Source organism: Peromyscus maniculatus, chromosome 7, assembly GCF_049852395.1.
Source record: "Peromyscus maniculatus bairdii isolate BWxNUB_F1_BW_parent chromosome 7, HU_Pman_BW_mat_3.1, whole genome shotgun sequence".
Classification (NCBI taxonomy): Eukaryota; Metazoa; Chordata; class Mammalia; order Rodentia; family Cricetidae; genus Peromyscus; species Peromyscus maniculatus.
Window position 1 is genome coordinate 75,865,258 of NC_134858.1, and position 7,471 is coordinate 75,872,728.

A 7,471-nucleotide genomic window follows, 5' to 3' on the forward strand; every position below is an offset into this window, starting at 1 on the left:
GCTACAAAGCTACAAAGAGAAACCCTGTCTTAAAAAAAAAAAAAAAAAAAAAGTAAAAAAATGGCCCCACTTATCAGCAGAATGAAAATAACTGATTTATGACCAAATTGGAGCATATGTATCAGGCAGCCTGTGGCATAAGCTCTAAACAGAGATGTCATGGTTAACTAACTTTGTCAACTTGACACTCCTGGGGAAGAGATTCTCTGAACTGAGGAACTGCCTCTGTCAGACTGCCCTGTGTACACATGGGGCATTTTGTCCGTGCTAACTGATGTAGGAGGGCCTCGTCCACTGTGAGGGATGCTGTCCCTAGGCAGATGGGCCTGGGCTATACAAGAAATGTAGCTAAAGGTGAGCCTGGAAGCAAGCCAGCAAGCAGTGTTCCTCTGTGCTCTCTGCTTGGGTCGCAGCCTCCTGGTTTCTGTCTTGAGTTCCTGCCTTGGCTTCCTTTCATTTGGACTGGAACCTGTCAGAAGATTAACTCTTTCCTTCCCTGATTTGCTTTGTGGCCGTGGCATTTATCATGGCCACTAAAACTGGAACAAGCACTACAGATATGGGAAATGTAATACTCCTTTTTTCTAGAGGCTCAGCCTGCTATCACTCTGGTACTTACTCTCCCTGGAACTGGTTAGATGGCCAGAGGACCCGAGAGATCTGGGTACAATGTATGGCCTCAGAGTGAGAGCCATGGATGCCTTCACCCATTTCCCCAAACAGACTCAGGGCTAGGACTGACTTCACAGAGATATTCAGTGCACACGCACACTGCTTAGGTTAGAGCCTGAAGCTGTCAAAGAGAAGATAAGAAATTACTGGGTCCAATGAGAGCGCAAGAGAGTGAATATGTTCAAAATGTACATGTATGAAAATGTCATAATTTTAGCATGTATAACTAATATATGCTACTAAAATATAAAATGAAAAGTTTCAAAAGTTTTAAAATATAAAAAAGAAATGGGGGGCGGGGGGGGGGGGGGAAGATGGCGGACGGGAAGGCGGGAGAGGAGAAGCCAGAGAAGCCGCAGCGAGCCGGAGCCGCCGGAGTGGAAGAGACTGTTGGGTCAGTAGGTGACAGCTGCAGAGATGTCTGCCTTGTAAAGATGCTTTGTGAGGTTGCTGCTCCCATCCATCTGCTCAGTAAAAAGAGCTCATCTTGGTAAGTTGTTTCGACTTCACCAGGACCTGAAGAAGCAGCAGAAAAACCTGTGAAAACTAAGACTGTTTCTTCCAGTAATGGAGGGGAAAGTTCCAGTCGCAGCGCTGAAAAGCGATCAGCTGACGAAGAAGCTGCAGACCTCCCAACAAAGCCTACAAAGATCTCCAAGTTTGGATTTGCCATAGGTAGTCAGACGGCAAAGAAAGCATCGGCCACACCCATCAAACTTGGATCAAATAAGCCTAAGGAAACGGTTCCAACTCTTGCTCCAAAAACCCTTTCAGTAGCAGCAGCTTTCAATGAAGATGAAGATAGTGAACCAGAAGAAATGCCTCCAGAAGCAAAGATGAGGATGAAGAATATCGGAAGGGACACACCAACATCGGCTGGACCAAACTCCTTTAATAAAGGAAAGCATGGCTTTTCCGATGATCAGAAGCTGTGGGAGCGAAATATAAAATCTCATCTTGGAAATGTACATGACCAAGACAATTAAATGAAGTGTTTTGAGATTGGGGTGTGGGTGGGTGCAGTTAGAAGGAACAGTCTCCTTTTGTAAAGAATGGTGTAAGACTAGCTTTGGAGTCAGTTTTTCTTTTCTTTTCTTTTTTTTTTTCTTTTTCTTTTTTTTAAGATTAAGTGGTACACTAATAAATGAGAGTTTGAAATTTAAAAAAATAAAAATAAAAATAAAAAAGAAATGGGTCCAGTCTGAGCACTGGTAATAAATGGTTCAGACTAGGCAATGTGGGCCACACTGCCTAGAGCAGAACATCCAGCCCTTTGAACCCATTCATTCTCTGTTTATGCCTCACATTAGCCAGCCTGAACTGGTTGATTTATTTCAACTACAGCTCCATCTTCTGAGTGGAAAGCATGTGTCTTACCTTTGGCATCACCAGAGAATGGCAAATGTGGGCTACCTCCTGTTGTGTGACAAGACTTTTCCAGAGGGGACACATGTCTATTCACCCCAGATGGAGAGCATGACAGACAAAAGTATAGATACCACCTAAGTCCAACTTGGTGAACCAATGAGTTTTATTGGGGTTATATACAAGAATATGAGTGAGAGTTTACTTACAGGAGCATAAAAGATCACCCTGAATGGTGACAGTTTGCAAAAGCTAGGAACGTGGAGCACACTGTACAATCTGCAGGCAACTTAACAGGTTCCAGAGTGAGTTAACAGGTTCCCTTCCAAGTGACTCAGTTGATATAAACCTCTTCCAGGCAGCTCTGTGTGTTTCTGCTTCTTACAGGCTGCTGGTCTACTCTCAATCTTCTTTCAGCTTGGCTTGCCTGAGAGGACTCTCAGTAGTCTCTATTGTTTACTCTTGGGAGGGAGGGGCCTAGTGAATGTGGTTGGTTTCAGGGACTTCCTGAAGCTATTTTGAGTTATTTACAACTTTTGTTTGTCTTGAAGAGTTTGACTTTGATGGAATGTTTCAATCCATGGAGAACTGCTACACAACACTTACTTCCCTACTACAACTTTCTCCTGCTGCATCTGGTTAAGAATCTCAAAAAAAAAATCTTTCTACAGATGGGAAAGGCGCTACACAAACAGGATGAAGAGGGAAATCATCAGCCTTGCATGAGTACAATAAGGCTGATGAAGAAAAACCCAGTAACTCCAGTCCTTCCTCCTACTCAGTCTCTCAAGCAGCATCCTTCTGGACATGGTGAAGACCTTTGGAACAAGCTAGGGCTCTAAAAGTCCGATCCTAACACCATGGAACTTGGAAGTCTCGGTCTTCTCTAGCAGGCACCATCTCTGTTATGTCCTCAGAAGAAGCTAAAGGCTCACTAATATCTGTGGAACCTTTAGAGACGACATCTTAGCAGGACAGACATTTGCAGTATGTCATATTGTGCTTAAGTTTTCATTTGTAGACGCTTTAATCCACCTGTAATGTGAGAGGTAAGGCCAAGATGAAGCATGACTTCAGAATTGACAGGTATTTTCTCTTCATTTAACTTTTCATTCTGTTCTGTTCTGGTTTTGGTGTGGTGTGATGTGGTTTGGTTTGGTCTGGTTTTGAGGCAGGGCTCTCTGTGTAGCCCTGGAGAGTTCCTGACAGTCCTGGAACTCTATGTAAACCAGGCTGGTCTCAAACTCAGAGATCTACCTGCCTCTGCCTCCTGAGTGTTAGGATTAAAGGTGTGCAGCACTACAGCAAGCCACAACATTTATTGAGTTACATATATGCAGAGTAAGAGCTTAGTGTTCAATGAAAGAAAAAAATTGAAAAAGAGGGCTAAAGAGTTGGCTCTGTGGTTAATAGCACCTGTCACTCAGAGGACCTAGATTCAGTTCCCAGCACCAACATGGTGGGTCACAAACATCTGTAACTCCAGTTCTAGGGAATTCAATGCCTTCTTCTGACCTCCTCAACACCGGGCATGCACATGGTACCCATGCATACAAACAAGCAAAAATACTTACATGCATAAAATAAAATAAACCTTTAATTTTTTTTAATTAAAAGGAAAATGTTGCAAAAGACCCAATCAAGCTACTATTTGATCACTAGTATGCAGTTTGGCTTGGATTGTATAGAACACTGGTTTCAGCCAAGGTGGGGCTGTAGCACAGTGCTCCCTTCTGGTAAAGGCCTATTTTCCTCCTCTCATTACTATCCTTCATCCCCATAGACATCAGTTTCAAAATGAAGAGGATCTGGGCTTAGAGGTTTTTAACCTGTTGACCCTAATCATCACTGCATCTGTGTAGCTGAAATTCCTGTGTCCCACCTGACCCATCGTAAGGACAAATCTCTCTACTCGACATTCCTGCAGCCACATGGACCCAAGTAAACACACAGAGGCTAATATTAATTAAAACTGCTTGGTGCTCACTTCGGCAGCACATATACTAAAATTGGAACGATACAGAGAAGATTAGCATGGCCCCTGCGCAAGGATGACACGCAAATTCGTGAAGCGTTCCATATTTTTTGTTCTTCCAGAGGTCCTGAGTTCAGTTCCCAGCACCCACATGGTGGCTCATAACCATCTAATGAGATCTGGCACCCTCTTCTGTATGCATAATAAATAAATAAATAAAAAAACTGCTTGGCCATTAGCTCAGGCTAACTATTGACTAGCTCTTACACTTAAATTAACCCATAATTCTTGTTTATGTTCAGCCACATGGCTTGGTATTTTTTTTTTCAGTTCTGCCTTCACATCTTGCTTCCTCTGTCTCTGGCTGGCAACTCCTGACTTAGCCTTCCTTGTCCAGGAATTCTCCACTCTACTTATCCCACCTATACTATACTTCCTGCCTGGCTACTGGCCAATCGGTGTTTTATTTATCAACCAAATCAGAGCAACACACATTCACAGCACACAGAAAGACAACCCTAGCATATCTGTGTCCCTGCTGTGTCCAGAAATAGATCCAAAAAAGCATCACACACTATCAAAGCATACATTGTGTCTGCTAGAAGAAGCCTTCCAGTAATGTCATGAATAAGCAAAAGTCTAGTTAAAGAGATCTGAGGTAAAGTGGGGTGAAAGGAGATAATAATGTCTATTATATAGATGATGACAGATAAGGAAAGTGACTGGAAAACAAGCCAACAAGACTATATTCAGGAGCTGGAGAGATGGCTCAGAGGTTAAGAGCACTGGCTGCTCTTCCAAAGGTCCTGAGTTTAATTCCCAGAAACCACATGGTGGCTCATAACCATCTATCATGGGATCTGGTGCCCTCTTCTGGCATACAGGCATACATGCAGGCAGAACACTGTATACATAGTAAATAAATCCTAAGGGGGAAAAAAGACTATATTCAGAAGTCCATTCTTCTGATCCCCTTCCCATGTGCATCTTATGGCATCCCATGGCATTCCTTAGACATGCTAGGCTCTATCAGGTTCAGTGTGGCTGGTCTTATGTTGAGGTTTTTGATACATTTGGAGTTGAATTTTGTACAGGGTGATAAATGTGAGCCTATTTGCATTCGGCTGCATTCAACCATCCAGCACTATTTGTTGAAGATACTGTCTTATTGCCAGTATGTATTTCTGGCTTCTTTATCAAAAATCAGGTGCCCATAGGTATGTGGACATATTGCCTGGGTCTTCAGTGAAAGTGGGGAAAAATCTTGAACTCATTACCACAGGAAAAGACTTTCTCAACAGAACACCAATACCATAGGCATCAAGAACAACAGTTAATAAATGGGACCTCATGAAACTGAAAAGCTTCTACAAGGCAGAGGACACCATCATTCAGACAAGGCAGCAGTTTACAGAATGGGTTACTATAGCTAGAGTTTTCCTGCCTTGCCCAGAGTCAGGACAAATCTTTGTCACCCGCCAATCCCACAGCTGCTCAGACCCAACCAAGTAAACACAGACTTATATTGCTTACAAACTGTATGGCCATGGCAGGCTTCTTGCTAACTGTTGTTATATCTTAAATTAATCCATTTCCATAAATCTATACCTTGCCACATGGCTCATGGCTTACTGGCATCTTCACATTCTGCTTGTCCTGACGGCACCTGGCAGTGACTCCTTCTGCCTTCCTGTTCTTTCTTTTCTCCTCTCTTTTAGTCCTGCCTATACTTCCTGCCTAGCCACTGGCCAATCAGTGTTTTATTTATTGACCAATCAGAGCAACACATTTGCCATACAGAACATCCCACAGCAGGTTACCAACTACCATCCAGTAGAGGTCTAATATCTAAAATATTTTACCAAGAACTAAAAAGAAGCTGGAAATCAAGAAAACAAATAACCCAATTAAAAAATGAGGTACAGATATAATCAGATTCTCAATAGAGGAAGCATAAACAGCTGAGAAACACTTAAAGAAATGTTCAACATCCTTAGTCATCAAGGAAATACAATTGGTCAGAATGGCCAAGATCAATAAAACAAATGACAGCTCATGCTGGCAAGGATTTGGAGTAAAGGGAACATTCACTCATTGCTGGTGGGAGTACAAACTTGTACAGCCACTATGTAAATCAGTGTGGTGGTTCTTTAGGAAGCTGGGAATCAATCTACCCCAAGATCCAACTATACCATTCTTGGGCATAGATCCAAAAGATGCTTCATACCACCACAAGGACACTTGCTCAACCATGTTAATTGCAGTTCTATTCATAATAGCCAAAAACTGGAAATAGCATAGATGTTCATCACTGGACAAATGGATAAAGAAAATGTGGTACATTTATACAATGGAATATTATTCAACCATGAAAATGAAATCATGTAATTCACAGTAAATATTTATAATATTTATGAAATGCATAAATAAGTGGATCATCCTGAGTGAGGTAACCCAGACCCAAAAAGACAAATATCTTATATTTTTACTTACATGTGGATATCAGCTGTTAAGTCTTTGATAAGCAAGCTATAATCCGTGTAACCACAGAAGTTATGTATAGAGTAAGGGATTAGAAGGGAGGGAGGGATCTCCATAGGAAGGTGAGATAGAAGAGGTAGTTATGGGGGCTGGAGAGATGGTTCACAGGTTAAGAGCACTGCTTGCTCTTCCAAAGGTCCTGAGTTCAATTCCCAGCAACCACATGGTGGCTCATAACCATCTGTAATGAGATCTGGTGCCCTCTTCTGGCCTGTAGGGAAACATGCAGACAGAACACTGTATACACAATAAATAAATAAATCTTAAAAAATAAAAAGGTAATTATGGATAGACAGGGGAAGGTTCTGAAACAGGAGCATCAGATGGGAAGGGGAAGGAATGAAGAGAGTAAGAGAGGGAATATGAGGAAGGACAGTAAAACTAAGGGCCATTTCAATTGTTGTATTAGAACCTAATACAGGAGAAGCTTCCTAGAATATATACATATATGAAGGCAATCTAAATGAAATCACCAAATAACGGAGTACACAGAGCTCCAACTAGGTAACTCATAACCAAATGAAGTTTCCAGTACCAGAAATGGGATACATCTAACCAAGTTGTTGGCCAAAGGGGTCCCTATGGGCACCCCCAAACAACCTAGGCTATTGCCAAGGCTCTTGGTTGCTCTCTACAAACTGATGGTAAGGCCCTATTGCTGAAGACAACACCTATACAACTCACTGAACATGGAGAAGTTGAGCTGGTGCCTACCAAGAGCCTTTATTCCTATGAAATAGTGTCATGGTACTAGAAGGTACTCGGCATGCTATCAAAGGAGAAAGGTAAACACCAGCACTTCTATCCACAATGGTGACCTGCCCACAAGATGCACTAGTGCAATAGTGGTACAAAGTTTGTGGGAGCAACCAACCAATACCTGATTGGATTAAAGGTCCATTTCATGAGATGGAACCC

The 7,471-nt window shown here is 42.2% G+C and overlaps 1 non-coding gene and 1 pseudogene across 1 annotated transcript; both read left to right on the forward strand.

The window, feature by feature from the left end:
- Positions 1 to 986: 986 nt before the first annotated feature.
- LOC102910884 (PEST proteolytic signal-containing nuclear protein pseudogene) lies at positions 987 to 1,738 on the forward strand (annotated as a pseudogene).
- A 2,278-nt stretch (positions 1,739 to 4,016) lies between these two features.
- On the forward strand, positions 4,017 to 4,123 carry LOC121831284 (U6 spliceosomal RNA). Its single transcript, XR_006074652.1, has one exon. It is a non-coding gene; the product is annotated as a U6 spliceosomal RNA (small nuclear RNA).
- The last annotated feature ends 3,348 nt before the right edge of the window (positions 4,124 to 7,471 follow it).